The 20,618-nt window shown below is 33.1% G+C and overlaps 1 protein-coding gene across 4 annotated transcripts in view; it reads left to right on the top strand.

The window, feature by feature from the left end:
- The window catches only part of M7BP (Myosin-7a binding protein), a 108,584-nt gene that overhangs the window by 43,018 nt on the left and 44,948 nt on the right, over positions 1-20,618 (top strand). Inside the window, exon 1 of one of the 4 annotated variants that reach the window (XM_090102405.1) lies at positions 15,256-15,527. The exons of 2 other annotated variants lie outside the window; for them this stretch is intronic. The gene's annotated coding sequence lies outside the window, so the exon portion shown is untranslated. Of the gene's footprint in view, positions 1-15,255; positions 15,528-20,618 lie in introns of those variants that run through there. One more of the 4 variants, XM_090102406.1, reaches the window with a different exon arrangement.

The raw sequence follows: 20,618 nt of genomic DNA on the forward strand, positions 1-20,618 counted from the left end.
ATAGTTGCTCTTTTTAATCATGTCAGATTTACAATTTTACAAATTACATAATATGTAATATCATAATATGCCAAAGAACTGTCCTGTGGTTTTTACGCGACAACCCTCCATGGGTTTTTATCTTCCATATATTCCTTAATACTGTAATAGGCTCTCTTGACAAGTACATTTTTTATATAAGATTTAAATTTAGAACTACTAAACTCTTTAATATTATGAGGAATTCTGTTGTAAAAGCGTATACCTTGGCCCATAAATGAATTTTTAACTTTAGCTAGCCGGAATAATGGCATTTCAATTTTATTTCTGTTTCTTGTGTCATAACAATGTCTATCTCCTACTTTTGTGTGTAAGTAAGCGTTATTATGTACATATAAAATATTATTAAATATATACTGCGACGGTACAGTAAGGATACCAGTATTCTTAAAGAGATCTCTTAGTGAGTCTCGAGCACGCAAATTATATACAGAGCGTATGGCTCTTTTCTGTAATATAAATATAGTTTCTATATCTGCAGCCCTGCCCCATAGCAGAATTCCATAGGACATTATGCTATGAAAGTAGCTAAAGTAAACCAATCTAGCCGTTTCTTCATCGGTGAGATGCCTTATTCTTCTAACTGCATATGCAGCTGAGCTGAGCTTAGCAGCGGTGGTGGTGACATGGGCCCCCCATTGAAGCTTCTCATCCAATGTCAAACCAAGAAAAACAGTCGATTCCACAGGGTTTAATACCTCCCCGTTTAAAATAATATTCCTTTTCACCTTTTTTACATTTGGGAGGATAAATTCTACACAATTTGTTTTTTTTGTATTTAATAGTAAATTATTAGCATTAAACCAATTGGATATGCGTAAAAGAGCAGAGTTTACTTCGTCAACATTTGTGTCATGTCTATCCACATTAAAAATTAATGAGGTGTCATCTGCAAACAGTACTATTTCACACATATCCTGCAAATAATAAGGTAGGTCATTAATATACACTAAGAACAAAAACGGTCCTAAGATAGATCCCTGCGGAACACCTATGTTAATCGGCGCACCGCGAGATTTCTCTCCATTAACGACAACGGTTTGTACCCTGTTCTGAAGATATGAAGCTATGAGATCCTGAGCTAAACCTTTGATACCATAAAAATTTAGTTTCCGTAATAGAGTGGAATGTTCTACACAGTCGAAAGCCTTAGAAAGGTCGCAGAATATCCCCAAAGCATTCTTTGAATTTTCCCATGCTTTGTATATATGTGACAAAAGAGCTACTCCGGCATCAGTGGTAGAGCGCCCCTTTGTGAATCCATACTGTTTGGCGTGCAGTAAACCATTTGATGCAAAATGACTATTTAATTGGTTTAAAATTAGTTTCTCGAAGACTTTGCTCAAAGTTGGTAATATGGAAATTGGCCTATAGTTATTACTGTCTTCTTGGTCACCACTTTTAAATAAAGGAATAACTTTGCTAAACTTTAGTAAATCAGGGAATATACCACAGTCGCAACACTGATTAAATATAAACGCTAGTTGATTGGCAATGTTTTCTATGATATTATTTACTAAATTTACAGACATACCCCAGAGATCACATGTTTTTTTTAAATTTAATGTTTTAAAAGTTTTAACAATTTCATCAGCAGTCACGTGTCGCAATTCAAATAATTTGTTACACTCAGCAACGTGATCCCTCAATAAAGACTCTGCAAGCGCTGAAGACGAATTTAAATTCTTAGTTAAACTAGCAGGGACACTACTAAAGAAATCTTCAAAAGCAAGCGCAACATCAGCACTTTTGTCAATGACCCTACCAGAGTTGACAAGTTTTATGGTACTATCGTTTGATCGGATTTTGCCCAATTCACCATTAATAATTGTCCAAACCGTTTTAACTTTATTGTCAGAGTTGCGTATTTTGTCTCTGATATACAAACTCTTGGCAGTGAAACAAACTTTTTTAAATGTTTTTGAATAATTTCTAACATAACTAAGAAATGACAAGTCTTTGTTATATTGTTTCATACCATATAACTCGTAAAGAACGTTCCTGCATCTGTGTATACTAGGAGTTGCCCATTGGCTGAATGGTAAATCCTTGTTAATAGTTAAAGATTTAATTTTAAATATTTTTTCATATTCACTATGAATGAACTTAAAAAGATTTGTAAACATTTCACAAGGATTTTTATGAAAGGATTGATTATTCAGGTCAGGTAGTTTATTATCAATATTATTTCTAAATGTATGAATGCCTTTTCTAGTTATAGGCCTAACATTAATTCTTTTAAATGTTGGTATGCAATCCCATTCAAAAACTACTTTCTGGCCACAGTGATCCGAAGTTAGCGTGTTGAGAATATATTTTTCTAAACATTTGCAATCACAGTATATATTATCAATACAAGTTGCAGAAGTAGGTGTTATTCGTGTGGGCTCATCAAAAAGTTTATACAGATTAAATGAATGAAACAAATTAACTATTCGTGTTGCCGTTTGTGTGTGTGAAAGTAAATCAATATTAAAATCACCACATACTATTACCTTCTTTTTACTCCTGCCTAAACGCTTTAATATTTCTTCCATGACTGTCTCAAACAAATTGTAGTCACTGGAAGGAGGTCTGTATACGCAAACAATAATGTAACGCTCAAGCTCAACACAGGACAGTTCAATGGTGCGTTCTACAGAAAGGCTAACAATGTCAGTTCGTTCCTTGCATTTTAAACTATTGTGTACAAAAATAAGAGAACCTCCATGAATAGCATTTGTCCTAAAGTATATACTTTTTAATTTATAATTATCAATATTTATTAACAACTGACATTGTTTAAGCCAATGTTCTGTTACACAAAATATTTTAATTCTATTATGATTTAAAAATAATTCTATTTCTAATAATTTGCTAGCCAAAAATATACAAAGGATTGATCATTAAAATGATCATAGATATTTGCTTTTGTCAACGAGGACCCACGAAAGAAGTTTTGGATATGACCGTATCGGATCTTCACTCTTCTAAGGTAGGTAGAAAAAGGTTTTGAAATCTACTTCACAGTGGGCAGTATAGTAAATGACCTAATAAATACAATAAAGGTTAGATACGTCAAATAATGGGCGCATGAAATTGATACTTCGTATCCTAAAAGTTTACGCTTCAGGAATCAGGAAACCACCATTGGTTTACCAATTATGGAAATTGGAATTGAACAAATTGTATTTACCAATGCAAAGCCTAATCACAACAAAGGAAGGCGAGTCGGATCAAATATCATCTCGCAGATGATTTGTGGCGGTGGTTTCGAGGATTGTCACCAAGCCTTGTGTCAACGGTATGTTTGGTATCGTAATTAAATGGCACTAGCCGACCAATTTTCATATACAAACTTCGGAAGAGATTTTTTAATCGCAAAGCGATTGAATGTAACAAATGACGATTGATTACGTATAGTTGACCTCTCATAGGCCTATTTTAGTTGCCCGGTCTTGTAGGCAATTTATTTGACTCGTTTTTCAACCCATTTGACCTCATTATTGCACCCATGAGATTTTTCTTCGGGGCTCAAACAATAAATCGCTGAGGGATTAGGATAATCGTTTGTTAGGGCGTATTCAGAAAGAAAGCTTGAAACTTATAAGCGCTTATCGGCGCTTGTCATGTTCATATATTTTCCTGTCAGTGCTGTCAACCCGCGCAGGAAAATATATGAACATGACAAGCGCCGATAAGCGCTTATAAGTTTCAAGCTTTCTCTCTGAATACTCCCATAGACAAGTTTTTTGTCATCCCACCAGGATTATTATATTGTATAATAAAGTTATATACAACTATTAACGTAAAACGTTTAAGTACTCGACGAATGCTGAGAATACTGACTGTTGAGTTACATAGGATAGAGGATAAATAACGGAAAGTCAATCTTTCCAAACAAAAGCCTCTTATTATTAGATATTACTTGGAACCCCTACCCTTAACGAGAAAGCTCTGCCAAATGACTTCTCATTTCTTTGCTTTGAGGGGGGGGGGGGGGGCAATAAATGAAATGTACAGGCTATACGGCTTTTAAAATATAAGTCTGGTTAGCGAACTAAACTTTGCTGGTTTAGTTCTTGCTATATCGCTATCCGTGCCTGCTTCTCGTGTTTACGGGTGAATTAAGTTTATCAATAGTCATAAATGCAATGCTATTCAGAGGATATACTGCATTTAAAACATGACAAAGTCTGGTAAGCGAACTAAACTTTGCTAGTTTAGTTCTTGCTATATCGCTGTCCGTGGCTGCCTCGCGTGTTTACGGATGAATAAAGTAATGTCCTGTCTTCACATCCACAGCTAACTGTCCTATACTGTCATAATCTTAACACAGATTCATTCGACATAGCTCCCCACGAGCTCAGTTCTTCATTTTTGCACTCGCACAACTGTGGACAACACAAGAGCAATGCCTCCATTGGTAGCAGTTACAATCAAGGGATAACTAACCTTAGGCTAGCCATATTACGGATGTTGGAACAACCGACTATATTCAGGGCAATTTTCTTTGTTCAGTGTAACGTTTAGACTGTCGTAGCATTCCTACGGAACAAAGATGGGATCAGATCTGCATCCTTAATGCAGTTAATCGAAAGGAGATACTTTCTGACGACGATATTATTCAAAACCCACCATATTCCTTAACATAATATGCATAGTTAAGCTTATAATCTCTCTTGCCATTATCCTGCAGCAGAATTCCTTGGCGATAATTTATCCTCGTTAGAACGAGCGAGGGTTGTTACGATAATATGAGAAATCCTAGTCAGTTAGAGACCTGAACGACGCGATAGAGTACCGCTATTTCAGTAGTAGTAACACCTAGAAGGGTGAAGGTATTCTGGAAAGCGGAACTGAAGGCCCGGTCAGCAGCATCAGCCACCTAATAGACAGTGTTCAGTGCTGCACCACTATAATCTGCAAAATGACTCTGACGGTATGAAAATGTGGAGTACATTTTCAAAATATCAAATGATATAGTTGGAATAAAAATCCTATTTGCCTCCGTCTATCCAAAAGACATACGGAGTAGCTAGTAGTAGTTGGTTGAATTAGAATAAAGTAACTATAGTTAAAATCCTTTGTTACTGACTGGATAAATTTGGCTCTTTTCCTATCTGACGTTCATATAGCTGTTGACTGCCTAGTGTTGTGCACAAACACTATTATTATAAACTAGCGGTCCGCCCCGGCTTCGCTCGTGGTACTTACGTTTTCTCTACATAAAAACCATCCTCGTACTTCAAGGAATATAATAAAAGAATTATCGAAATCGGTTCAGCCGTTCTCGAGTTATGCGCTTACCAACACATTTTGCGATTCATTTTTATATATAAGAAGATAAGTCACGTTATGTAGTCCCGAGGCTTTCGGTATATAAGTTCTGATGTAAATCATAATTATATCTTAAAACCGAATTGATTAAAAGTAACGTACTTGGCTGTAGTAATTGCAGTTTTGGGACACAGATAAGCTCCTTATCATTTTAGTCTCTTAAGTTCAGTATATTTGTTTCCAGTACAGAGTTTATGACCTATCAGTTTTAAATAAATAATTCATGCATTGTACTGAAAGTACTAGCCATGTTTAGATTATGATTGGTGGCGTTGGCTCTAAACATTAATAGATACCGCACGGTTTGGTTTGATGTTAAAAATCTGTATTATAATTAAAACCGTTTTCCTGTTTTGATATTTTATTGCCTTATTCAAGGGGTGACCTTTTAAATTTATTTCTGACCCCAAACGTAAGGACCAAGTTCTCTTCTTGTCCGCTTGTAGCAGGTTGGGTTAAAACTGTGTGAGTTGAGACAGGTGGTAATTCTATGTTAAGATGATTCAATTGTGCTTCTACAGAGTTCTAATTGAATAAATAAAGGTTTGAGTTTGAGGTATTTTTGCCTCGTCGGGATCAGCTGTTGCTTCATTTTGTAAGTAACATCTAAATGCGTAATTGAAAGTCGTTACTGGCGCTTTCGCAGAGTTACGCTAAAGATAGTGTGAAAATTGTAGTAACTTTAACTTTTCAAGCCCAAAAGGTTAACTAAGGTACGCTTGAACCAATCTCATAAGTTCTAATACTTTTAATCATTATGATTAACTTTTTGGTTCTTATTTGATTAACTTTTCATCTGGGATTGTTAATATATTATATAATATAAAAATTTGTGTGATTTATTGGTAGGTATACTATCTGCACACCTTACTCTTTCAAATAAAGAAATAAGTAATTACTTATGTATTCAAATTCACATTGGCGTCCATATATTGTACACCAGGTGGGTAACAAACAGGTCTCAATGAAGTAAGCTTCAAATTACGGTCAAGTGTTTAATAGCTGTGTTTTACCTGAAAATAAAACACATATTAAATACTTACCTATATTTGAAGCTTACACTTAACGTCCACCTGTTGTGGATTTCGACTCAATGAAAAACATCCAGCGCCCGACATTATCGTGCGCCCCGCCACCTGGTGGAGAGGTGTGCGAGAGAGATAGCATATATACAACGGAAAGAGAGGGAAAAATAGGCGGAAAAAGCTAGGTGCCTTCTCAATGAAGTAAGCTTCAAATATAGGTAAGTATTTAATATGTGTTTTATTTTCAGGTAAAACACAGCTATTGGACGGATAAGTTTTATCCAAGCATTGAAAAATCGGCCCTAAAACGTAAATAAACACATAAACAGTCGTATAATTGTATCACACTGTGAACAATTGTAATAGAAATTGGTTTATAATTGGCCTTTCCTTTTTGTTCCATATATCGATGAAATTGCGATAAGAAGTTTCAATTATGAGAAAATGCAGAGACATTTGCTACGAGACTGCGGGACAATAGTGGAATCTTTGTGAATAATTTCTATACTTCCATATTATATTATAATATTGTTTAGAAATTAAATACTTTTCAAAGATTTAAATGAGAGTCTGTCCGTGTGTAAAAAATATTTAAAACATCTTTAATTGTGTAGTCCAAAATTCTTGTAATAGAAAGCACAAGAAGTTTTTGAAGTGAAACCACAGTATTACCATCCTACAGTATGGCGACGAATGTACTTGTGCAGAGAAACGGAGGGGAACTGGCGGGGGGTCGGGCGACGCGGGCCGCTTAATGCAATCACGCTGAGTTTGCATTAACTATCGCGATAGGACGACGCAGTCGTATTTTTTGTGTAATAATTTTATTATACATAGGTACTTACATATTCTATTATGACGCGCAAAAACTGTTCCGTTTACGGATGTAAATCTACATTGAAATCCCAGAAGGAAACAATATTTCAGAAAGATTGTATTAATTGTATCTGTTGAATTAAAATCAAAGCTATGTATATGTTGTCCTTATTATTTTCTAATCAGATTGTACATCCCAATGCGAATGCATTACTTAGTTAAATGGTATAATATACAATTAAGAACATCCAAAAATAAAGTGTCCACGTAAATAATATTTAGCAGTGCAATATCTGTAATTATATATTTATGAACAAATAATTACATCAGATTTAATAATCGCAATTATTTTGAATGTACATATGAATAAATGATTTCATCATAATATTAATAATCAAAAGTGTTTCATTTCCCATTTGTTGCAACCCTAGCGTATTTTCGTGTGGCAGCGTAAGTACCTACGCTGGCGGCGGCATCGCGCGACATCAAAGGCGATTCCTTACTGTAGGAAATAATATTGTAATACTGTGAGTGAAACATCTTTAGGCGCGTTGAGAGTAAAATTTCAAGGTCACGTCATGGCAATACCGTCATGGAGTAAGACGACGATTTTGGTATCGTTGAATCTTAGAAATAAAAGCTTTGAATCTTGCCAAAAAAGTTTCACTTCTGACATGTCGAGTGCTCGGCACACACGCTCTTTTATATTTATGTGTAGTAGCAGTTTAAGTGAAGACCCTTCCCCTTGTAGAGTGGTTATGGGTTCCATAGATGCATTTCAAATGTGTTTCACTGATCGATTTTCTTTTTCAAACAGATTAGCCTTTCTTGAAGAAGGAGTTACCTACCAAATTAACTTCTACAAAATGATAAATACTATAGAATACAAACCCCTTCACTTTTGAAAGTAACATAAGTCACACAACAGATTTTTAATTAGAGAAATCAAAATCTTCAATCTGAAATAGCTTTCTGCTAATGGTCGTTATATTTCTAATAGCTATTTTGTATAAATAAATATCATGAATATATCTATTATCCTTTTTATAACTTATATAACGATTTTGATAAATTTTATGCAATTTATAGTGTTATAAATATTCATAACTACACAAAATATTGATAGTTAAATTGTATATCAAAATAACACTCATGGAAGTAGAGAACTCGATTAATTGTAAATTTATCATATTTTTTATTTCATGAAAATACTTACCCAAAAATTAATTAAAAAAAACCGGTGATTGTAGGTAGGTACATAAATGTCACGCAGAATAAATGCGTTATTACTTCTATCAGTACTTATTATATACCGATACAGTATTATCAAACTTGCAAAACACGTAAAAGTCAAATACTTTTTTATATTTTAATTTAAACTCGCTTGATAAATTGCCTATTTGTCGCAACCACGTGAATCGCCCTTAGATAAATATGTAAGGTTGCCTAAATATTCGGCCGTCTGTTACACCGAATCGTAACGTCTAAATGAATGAACACGAATATCGAATTCTTGTGTTTCAAAAATGCTTTCGTTAATTACATATTCGACGTGAAATTACTATTTCCTGCTGCTACTAAAAATTCCTGAGAATGTTAAGTGAGTAAAACATTAAACTATCACGTCGTGTATTTCTTCTTGTTTACTTCTAAAAGTTACATTATTTTTTCATTGCTATTCATAGAAATATTTTATACTGTAACAAAACAATATCCTGTTAATCGTGAACGTTCTATACCGATTAACCGACCAAATAAAAAATACAAAAAGCTATACGGTGTAACAGAACGACAGGGTGTGTACAAAGGTTGTTCGCCTTTACAAATCGATTGCAATATCGAGTTAATTATACCTGTTGCTTATGTGATCGCTTTGACGTAAAGACAAATACAAGGGAATTTAAATAATAAGAGACTGCCTTTGAGGCTGTTGAGACTTGCAACTTTTAATGCCTGTTTTAAAGACAGTTTTTTCCAATGTTACTCGTGTAGCTTTGGTCGTCTTCTATTTCTCCTATAGGTACTTAGTCTTAGAATGATATGAATTTTAAAGTTTTTTATTATGATTATTTTTCCGATCCAAATATTGACCAATAGAATTGCACCATTCGACGTCACGTGGTACAACCTACATGGTATTATACTGATAATTTTTTGAAAATTTTCTCTGGTCGTTGACGTCAAACTGACAGGTTGAATTCAATTGTGAAATTATTGGCCGACATTTGGGACGGAAAAATAATCCCCCGAATACCACACGAGCTTCAAAATTATCTGGCATTTCCCTCAAGGTTCCCTGCAAACAAATAAAGTCGTCAAGTTTTTCAGGAAAAATCACTCGCGCTTCGCGCTCGTGATTTTTTAACCTTGACTAAAAACTTGACTCCTTCATTTGTTTGCAACGAACCTATCGGAAAATACCCGATAATTTTGAAGCTCTTGTGGTATTATAAGTGATAAATACATACAGGTGTTATGGCAGATTTACAACTTTTAACATAACTTTTCTCTGTCAATTAAAATAACAAATAATGTATAAAAGATATGTATCGAAAAGTGTTAAGTAACTTGTAAATACGAGAGCGATCCAACGTAGTGAATCAATGATAATATTATGCCTTATTTAAATTATGTACGGATGCGCTCAACTGATTAAATGTATAAACAGATGAATAATTATGAACTTTATAGAATATAGACTATGCTCGTTTAGTTATTCGTAGAGTGGAGGTTAATTAATCTGCACTATAAATTTTTTGAAGTGAAACTTCTTTATTGGGGTTGGAAAAAAAATTAGTGTTACATTTTTTCGTTACGCGTGACAATTTTCCGTTACGCGTCATCTTGTTCTTATCCCTACCACGCGTGATTCGACGTATTTCTGTGAAGTTGCATATAGTAAATTATTTTTTAAAAAATAAGGTCATAAAGAAGTTTCACTTTTTACGTATGTACACTAGTACACGCACACATTTTTTTAAATAGTAGGAAATTTCGATCACGAGGCGGGATTCGAACCCGCGTCTTTCTCGCCAATCCGGGGCGGACGCCTGACCAATTCGAAATAATATGGACTTATGCGAAAAATGTTTACATCGGAACTGCATCTTTAAGTAATTATCCAAATAAACTCAAATCTGTACTACATTATAATTTATAAGAAACCTATAAATTATTATTAAACAAAATAAGAGCAAATATTTGATCCCGAGTCCTTTGCCTTACGAGTTACGTTTATTATTAATCCACGTCAGTAATAAAACTTCTCATCTTACGGTTTCATTGCTTTATTATCTTAGGGATAACTACCCCATAAATAAATATTTACAAACAATTACCTCAAATCTAAACAAAATATCCAATTTTAAAACAAATTACGCAACCGTCCTCGACCGTGATCTATCTGATTAGAGCGAACACAATCAATTCGTTTCACTCAATACACGTGGTTTTATTCGTATACTTTCATAGTTTCCAAGAGTGGGATATGGGATTTTCACCAGTTATTGAGAAAGTATGACGCGGTGGTAACAAAACGAGTGAGAGAATTCAAAATTAGGTTTTCTTATTATCTATTACTGTCGCGCTATGCCTCAAGCCTCCCCCGTAGAGCGCGACAGGGACAACTGCAGGTTGGGCCGAAAATACCTAAGAAAATTGCGCAAATTCGACGTTCCGTAGTCCCCTGTTTCCTCCTCCAATACAGGACTGGTTTAATTACTTTTTTTCAAAATTTAGTAGAGAAAAGTATAAGCTATGTTCCTACGTTTTGTGTTTTTTATATAATGTTCAAAAATTAGTTTTATGGAAGACGGAACATAATGGAAAATCTGTCCTTTTTCTTACGTTTTTAAAGATTCATATCTTTTTTAATAATTAAGATATAACAAAAAGGAAAACGTAGGAACATGGCTAAAGTTACCACAGATTAATAGTAAAAAATATGTTGCTCTAGTGGCACAATCCAGGGAGGGATCCACTTTTCTCTAAACTTAAACTTAGAAACAATAAATTATAAAACATAACAACGTAACTTTTCCATAAAAAACTTTTCTAAAGACAAATTGCAGAACAGTATCTATAAGTGTCGGTAATGGACTATAATTCGTGTAATTTGGACTTCAATAGAAATTCACAAGTCACTTCAATGTCACTCGTCATTGTTTATCAGTTTAGGGGTGACACTTCTTATAATTATGATCTGTATATTGAACATATTTTATTCAAAAATACAGTAAAATTTCTCCTGTTACTAGACCAACATTGAAAACTTTAAAATTGCTCATGTAAACAAAATTTTGAATTTCAAATTTGATTAACAAATTTAAATAAAAATAATCAATTAAAATTTAAATTAAATTAAAAATCGAATGATTTAAAAATGGACAAAATAATACCTATGTTTTCTTAATATAAATAAGTAATTATGGGTAATTCGCGTCTCAATGTTTTCATGTTTTTTAGGTACTTAAACAGTTTAGTGTCCACTGAACCGCTAAATTTATTTATATGTAAGTATGTAAATATGCAACAGTCATGTACAACACAGATCTAATGTTACCCACGGTCTAATGTTACTTTCTACACAGAAATGGTTGTCGAAAACTTTTTTTTCGCATAAATATACATAATATCTTAATTTGTAGACTGTTTATGAGTAATGCGTCTTTCACTTGGATTTAAATGGTGTACTTTGTTGTTTTTAATTAGGACATGCTGCCGATTATTTTTTATCTGTGGACTCTGAAGAAGTTGATATTAAAAAAGTTTTAAGGGGTTCTGTATTTGCTAATTTAAAATATAGAATCAAAAATGATTCGTGACCAAGTGTATTATAAAATTTTCGTTATCAGGATATTTATATATTACTTATGCAACTAGGGAGTTTCTTGCCGGTTCTTCTCCATAGATACTGCTTTCCAAATCGGTGGTAAATGTTAAAAATATGTAATGACGATTCGAAATTGCTTCTAGAAGAAGTCTAATTGAATAAATAAATGTTTGAGTTTGCGTTTATAAGGATGATACATTAAATTTAACATACCCAAACATCTCTAAATTAAATTAAGTTTTAAATCTAGCCAATTAAAAAAATTAAATGAACTCACGTAGAATAAAGTAAAATAAGTTATTTTTAATCAAACGATGTTAGTCAATTAGTTACCTTGACACCTAAAAGTAAAATATTACATCATATCCCTGTATTATATAAACAAAATCATGTCAGTTAAAATATGTATAAACAGAGAACGGATGGATCGATTTTTATCATCTTTGGTTTATAGATTCATTGCAGATTAACGAGATATTAAAAACATAAAATAAAAATAAAATGTATTTGGGCGTTTTTTTCGTAATATTCCTGTTAGTAGTTTCTTCATAAATATTATGCAATGTAAATTACATCATAAAATAAGTAAGTAAGTAATTGTTAATTTATATTTAAGAGACGGATATTTTTTTACAAGTTTCCTAATTTAAACATATCTAAACAAATTAAAATACTTATTTTGATTTGAAAATACTGCAGACTATAGTGGGTATAACATTCTTTATGTAAATATTTTTAGTAGACTATAATATATTACGAAAACTACTCCGTCTATAATTACAGATACTATAATACTAAACTAGTACAAAAATATAATTTGCGACACTAACTTAATTTCGGAACGTTAATCTTAATCAAAAATTAATATTTATTATTTCTCTGATAACGAATTGCATTTCTCCCAGTATTTCGCCCAATTAAAATGACATTCCTAATTATTTATCTCTCGATGAAAAAGTCCGTGAAAATTGAGGGCGAATCGCACGACCGTTAAACGGAGATTAACCACGGATTAGCGGACACGTGCGATCAAAGTCGCGTAGTTACAACTACGACCGTTTATTTCTTTAATCTATACAAGGAAAACATTTTATTCATTTAACATTGTCTAAAAAAGCAGTATTCGGTTCGGATAAACAAGTAGAAGAAAATCGCTTGAAATTTACACGTAAGTATCAAAATGGGTTACCTATCTTAATCTCGAATTTTAATATTCCGAATATCATAATCCAGAAAACGTTTGGACATTTTTTCATAACCCCGAATTTTAAAATTTCGAAGTTTTGTTTGCCATATAATCGCAACTCCGAATTTCATTTGCCCATTTCTTTATTTGTACGACGTTTTACAATCCAGACGAATGAGTTCCAGACATACGAAATCTAAATGCACAAAATCCAGATGACCGTAATCCATATGCACGAAAGCCAGATTTTTAAAACACATATTTTTGAAATACAGTTAATTGATATCCAGACAAACAATGTCCAGATTTTTGAAATTCAAATAAACGATATCCAGCAAAACGTAATCCTTCCAGGGGGACGCAGCACGAACCTAACCTAACCTTCTGAATAGATTTTAACACTTTAACCTTTCTGTAATGGGCAAGTAAAACAATATCGAGTCGGTTCTGGCACTCGCCGGCCGCTGCCACGGCACGCTCGCTTCGCTCGCTCGGCTCGTGCATGGGGGGTCACAGTTCAAACCTAACCTAACCTACTGAGTTGAATTTGATACTTAAACCTTTCTGTAATGGCACACCCCGGACACTCCATACAAAATGATCGTTTTGACAGTCACACTGTAGAGACTGCAAATGTGTGTGTTAACGCTTTATGGTTGGCACATTTGTGACTAGCGTAAAAAAAAAATTCTCGTTTTTCTGATGAAATACATCCGTAAACAGCACAATATCTAACCATTTTCTACGAAAAACGATAATCACAAATTCAAAATAATAAAATTACTTTAAGTCAATTTGATTAATGTTGTCAATCTTCGTTGCGTATCGTCCTTTCAGAAAAATATGGCCCATTTTATGTCTGATCGCGCGGGGGTGAGGTAAGTTTAATTTTGGCGGGAGGCGGAGAGTGTCCGTTCTGTAGCGTTTAGCTACTATTATGTATTCTGTGGTAATGGGCAAGTAAAACAATAGCGAGTCGGTTCTGGCACTCGCCGGCCGCTGCTGCGGCACGCTCGCTTCGCTCGCTCGGCTCGTGCATGGGGGGTCACTGTTCAAACCTAACCTAACCTACTGAGTCGAATTTGATACTTAAACCTTTCTGTAATGGGCAAGTAAAACAATAGCGAGTCGGTTCTGGCACTCGCCGGCCGCTGCCGCGGCACGCTCGCTTCGCTCGCTCGGCTCGTGCATGGGGGGTCACAGTTCAAACCTAACCTAACCTGCTGAGTCGAATTTGATACTTAAACCTTTCTGTAATAGGCAAGTAAAACAATAGCGAGTCAGTTCTAGCGTGGGGGTCGTAGTTCAAACCTAACCTACTGAAACGACTTTGACACTAAAACCGGTCTGTAATGGACAAGTAAAACAATAAATTTACTTACTGACAATGTTTATTTTCAATCGATAGTAAAGGTACCTATAATCACGATTGTATGGAAATCAAATAAAAAGATTATGAAAATCTGGCAATAGTTTATCTGTTATACGATTATATGGGAACCAAATAAAAAGATTATGAAAATTTGGCAATAGTTTATTTGGAAAATGGTACGATGGGAAACAAAAAAAAGTATTATGAGAATCTGGTATAATGAGATCTGGATTATGAGAATACGGGAAACAAAAAAATACTTTTTAAAAATCTGGTTTTGGTGCATCTGGAAATTGATTCATCTGGGAAATTAAAAAAGGAATTTTAAAAATTTGTCATTCATTACATCTGTCTTTTAAAAGTTCTAACAACCGTTTTCGGGGTTTAAAGATTCGGGTAATAGAAATTCGAGTTTTTAATAGGTTACCATCAAAATATCATCGTCAGTAACATAATACTGTCAAAATGAACGCCAAATTATGTAAGCTACGTAATAATGTTATGTGAGACGAACCCAGATCACTAATTACATAATAATGTATCAATGTTTAGAAAGATTAGCAAATTAAGACGCCGACCGGTTTTGAAATGCGTGAACAATTTAATCAATTCGTTTAACTGTTACTTAAAACGCGGTGCAACCGTATCGGTTTCTACGAGAGTAAACTACACGCATTAACTTCTCCGTCTCTACACGCGACGCGCGCATCGAACCGCGCGCTTGAGTTTCGCGCCATCGCGAAATTTAAAAATTCGAACACGTCCTTTCGAACAAAATTACCCATGTCATCGTAATTAAAAAAAATAATCTGTCATATTTTGGCGGGAGTGTTGTGATTTTTTTTCTTTTAACCAGTGGTTTTAGTGTCATATCGGCTGAGTTTACATTATATTTGCACAAGTGAACGATAAGGATTTTCAAGGTTTCCATTTTTCACGGTAAATTAGTATGTTTAAAAAAATGTTGTGGAATGTATGTGAAGAAAATAAAACTAAATTACTATAATTTAATTGCGCGGCACGATATTAGCAAGTGATAAATATTCATCACACTCAAATTGACTGCTCGATAACCTCATTCATTACAATCGGATTGTTTATTGGTAATATCTATAGGTAAATTAATAACAATGATGTTTTGTAAATTTTCCATTCAACGGATATAATCAAAGAAAATCAACTTTTCAATTATTTTGTGTTTCAACACAAGCCAATGGAAAATTTAAAATAATAAAAGATACCGAACAAACATTAAAATTCTTACAATTTATAAATAACTTGAATTGAACACTATATTATTTCGATTACGTCAACCTGTAATTACCTTTTGAGTAATTTACGGCGCATTCAGGACGTAGATATTATTAAAATATTTTATAATCAATATTTACTTATATAAGTTTTAACAATTATATAGTTATTATTGTGTTACGTCTACGTATAAGATTTCCAATGTTATGCATAAAAATATAAATAATTTATTTTATAGTTATTATAGAATCTCTATGTTTCTTTTTAGTAATATATCGATAAGTGACAAAAGAAACATTACATCAAAACCAAAATTACCAGTATACCATAATCTCTACAAATTATCTCTACCAAACTCTACTCTGCTCTACAGCATAGAGAGTTTTATAAGAGTCGAACATTATCAGCTCTAGCGTGGTAGAGTTTTCACCTAGTGACTCTACGTCACTATGTTTACCTTAAGTCTGTATGTATTACGTCTGTATACAGGTTTAGTAGATTGCCTTATTTGTTTCCTTATAATTTGAAGCTAGTATTTTATAGCTAAGAAATAAAACCTTTACAAAAGCTCATAAATCATTTTTATATTTGCGACTGTTCGAGGAATCTATAATTAGGTAGATATTATAATGATAGCCAATGAAGACTCTTCATATTGTACATAAAGTTTTCGTTAAGTTTAGTGATGCAACGAATACTACTTTTACGAATACGAATACGAATATCAAACCTACTATTCGGCGAATACGAATACGAATATCTCGCCTTGGTATACAAGACTTATTTATTTAATGAATGTTTACTCTTCTAATTATTAAAATTTACAATAGGCAAATTTTTATTTAAAAAACATAAAATTCGTAGATTTTCTGGTTTTAGGCGTTTTTTTTTTTCAGTCTGGATGTTTCCAGCCGTTGAAAAGTCTTTCCGAAGCAACTGTACATGGCTTCAGTGAAAAATATTTTTGGGCGATTTTTTTTGACTTGGAAGATGGACATCTTCTCGCCAAAAGGCCAGTGGATCAGCAGTCTCTGCACACGTCATATTTTTACGCGCGATTTTTAAATCTGTAGTAAATAGAGTTGCGTACAAAAATATTCGTTTTTAAATATTCGTATATTCGCCGAATACGAATATTCGGTAAATGTCTACTATTCGGCGAATACGAATATTCGTATTCGTATTCGTTGCATCACTAGTTAAGTTGTTATGAAAACTCAAAATATTTTGAACACAAATTCAATTTGGAATCTTAATAAAAATGCTTGGATTAAAGGAAAATTTACTCATGTCTAAAACTTATTCTTTTACATAAAAAGGCCTCTTACAAAGAATTTAATTCGGAACAATGTATATAAATTGTCACGTTTTATAAAGGGGATTACCTTTTTACATTGGCACTTGGCAGTGACCCACGTGACTTACGGAAGAAAATAATAATCTTATATATAAAATTCTCGTGTCACAATGTTAGTCTGCATACTCCTCCGAAACGAGTGGACCGATTCTCATGAAATTTTCTGTGCATATCGGGTAAGTCTGAGAATCGGCCAACATCTATTTTTCATATGTACCACGGGCGAAGCCGGGGCGGGCCGCTAGTAACTATCTAGTATTGAATAACTGAATAGTGTAAACAAAGGTGTGTATGTTTGTATGAGGTAATAATATACGGGATTACTGGGTCAAAAACGATTTATAATTGGTAATTAATGATCTTTTCAATCAGTGGTTTTTATAAAATATTCCGAAAAATATTATTAACTGTTAGAACTAGAATAAGAAATATCTATGGTATTAAGAAACGATATTTTAAATTGATGCAAATAATCTTAAAATGATTTCTTTTACCAAAAAGTAAAAGAAATAATTTCTAATCCATAAAATCTTTATTATGTTACGTAACAACCATATTGCACGCCTCATAAGCGAAGCGTTGAGGTGGGTACTACTGTCACTTCGCGCAAAACATCTGATTTTTCAAACTTAAAATGTCTTTATGTATCATACATTGCACTTGTAAGATAATACATACACACACATATTAAGAAAAAACACTATTTTTAACGTTCATGATATTTTTGATGTCATTTTTGTTATTTAAACTAGTTAAAAAACAGTTTAAAAAAGTTCTGGCTTGGACGTCCGTGTGTCTGTATGTGCGGATCCTTTTTCTTGTTAACACGATAGCGACCGAAATACTTTACTAATCGAGTCTTTTTTTTTCTCTTACGCTTGAGTATGCTCAGGAATAGAACCCTTTCATTTTTCAGGGTCTGATTCGATGTGGTTTTATTGTTATTAAATAAACAAAAATAATAATTAATAAATATTTATTAAAAAAAAATTATGAGGCGTGCACTTTTGGATTTTCCAAATTATTTAAACATGTCAAGCTAAAATCCATTATATATCAATCATGTATACTTGTGTTTTGAATTTACTCATAGCATTTTATTGATTTTTAGATTATTCGAAGTTTCCATACAGATATATAGTTCATTTACCGACATTACAAAATATCCATTGCCAACCTCCCCTTAGCCGTGACCTCCCCTGAGGTCGTATTCGATCCGGTGTGTCACCTTACGATCGATACTACATAAGGTTGTGGTTAGAATGAACTTGGAATCGATTAATTCTAATATAATGAAGCGGATGAAAAAAAATGTTGATGTCAATATAATTTTTACCGCAAAAAGAGACTTGATCACTGATGAATTAAATTCTTGACTGCAGCACTCCAAAAATATAAAAAAATTGTAAGTGCAGTTTTATGTAACATAGTATAAAAATACAACAAAATGATTAGTGAAGAACTGAAGAGTATATTATCATAATTCGATCAATGACGATACGAATCTGTTAGCAGTATTTTTTAAGTCCTTACCGCAGAAACTTCCGTAAGTAGACAGTATTCCGTAAATATTCTTATAATCAACTGTTATTATCCATACTTAATATTATAAATGCGAAAGTAACTCGGTCTGTCTGTCTGTTACTCAATGACGCCTAAACTACTGAACCAATTTGCATGAAATTTGGTATGGAGATATTTTGATACCCGAGAAAGGACATAGGCTACCTTTTATTGCGAAATATGTACCGCGGGCGAAGCCGGGGCGGACCTCTAGTATTAAATAAAATACCCTACAGAGACAGAATAACTTTAAACCCTTCCTTATTCAAAAAGTAAACCGAGTTTAACAATACTAAAACCGCAGTTTAATCAGTGGTTAACGTTAATTAAACACCGCTATAGTCACGTCCTCCATTATCAATGAGTTAATTTGCTTATGTTATCTCTTTGCACTGTTTAATTGTAAACTGATTTAACCTTCAATGTACTTGTGAATAGTTTTTACCTTAGCGCTCCATAAAAATAATAAGAACCTAGTGTAAGTGAACTAATTACTTATTAGCCTATTTTGTTCTCTCCTTGATGATGATCAAAGTATGGTAACACTAGCTGTTAATCCAAGTTACTCTTTATAAGTGTGATTTTCATTGTAATTGGTTCAGTAGTATTTGCGTGAAAGAGTAACAAACGCACACACACACATCCATCCTCTAAAACTTTCGAATTTATAATATTAGTAGGATAGGATAGGACTAGTAGGATAGGATTAAGTAGGAAGTAGGATAAGATATCATGCGGTTGATATTTTTTTTGGGTTTTCCTTTACGTTTTTGGTTAACGTGCGTTCATTAATTTTCAACTTCTTTATAGGGCCAATGTATGATTTTATGTCGTTGACTTTTATAAGATATATGGTTAAATAAAACGCAATCTTAATAAACTGAGTCATCCTAATTTAAGGTCATGTATCAAAAAGTTCGGTAATGTAGTATTCCTTCTTACCCGACTACGTCTATAGCACGTTCTGTAACATAATCAGCTTAATGGATTTTAGCTAGAAAATGTGTCTTAAGATCAATCTAGACCGTGAAAGTAACTTTGTTATATGAAAGTTATAAAAATATAAAATGGCGGAATTTTGGCGCCAAAATTTGTCTTTTCATCAAGACATATTATATTGTGTGAGATAGAAGGAGGATTCATTGAGAGTATTACAAATAAAATATACTTATTGCGTTTTTCAATTATTTTTTGTAGGTATATCTATTCAAATACATTGTAGAAAAATGTTGTTTTTGTATATAAATCCCACTTAATGCCATGACCTTACTAAAGTGGTGTAATCACACTTATGATTATAGTAATCACATAAACACATAAGCAGTCACTTTGGTGACCTTCGTCTTAACTTGTATCTCATATTTCGTTATCTTAAGGTCACTATAGAGTCTCGTATATTTTTATAGTCAAATAAATAATATTCATCCAGCCTAAAGTTTGCGTAAATATGTATACATACTTACATAGAAAATGTATAGCACAAAATATTTAGATTAAAAATAAGAACATGGATATATTTCATCTACTCTACATAAGGTGGTCCATATTATGCTAAGGCTTTTTCTGCCATATTTTTTTTTAAACTCAGCTCCTTGCGAATTCAGACATATTGATGTTTCGAAAATACATTATTTCTATGAATAAAGAACTTAGAACAGTCGAAATTCGCACTATGCTAATATAAAAATACGATTTGAAAAAACTACTTCATGTATTGGAAATTAATAAATAATAACGAATATATATGTACTTTTCAATAGGTTAAAATATCACTACATAGTATAAAACAAAGTTTTTCTCTGTCCCTACGAATATATATCTGTGGTGTTTGGTATATACCTCGTAAGTGCAAAAATGGC

The sequence above is a fragment of the Colias eurytheme genome, chromosome 6 (assembly GCF_061535395.1).
Source record: "Colias eurytheme isolate Ceu_HAF_F1 chromosome 6, ilColEury1 Martin Lab GWU primary, whole genome shotgun sequence".
Classification (NCBI taxonomy): Eukaryota; Metazoa; Arthropoda; class Insecta; order Lepidoptera; family Pieridae; genus Colias; species Colias eurytheme.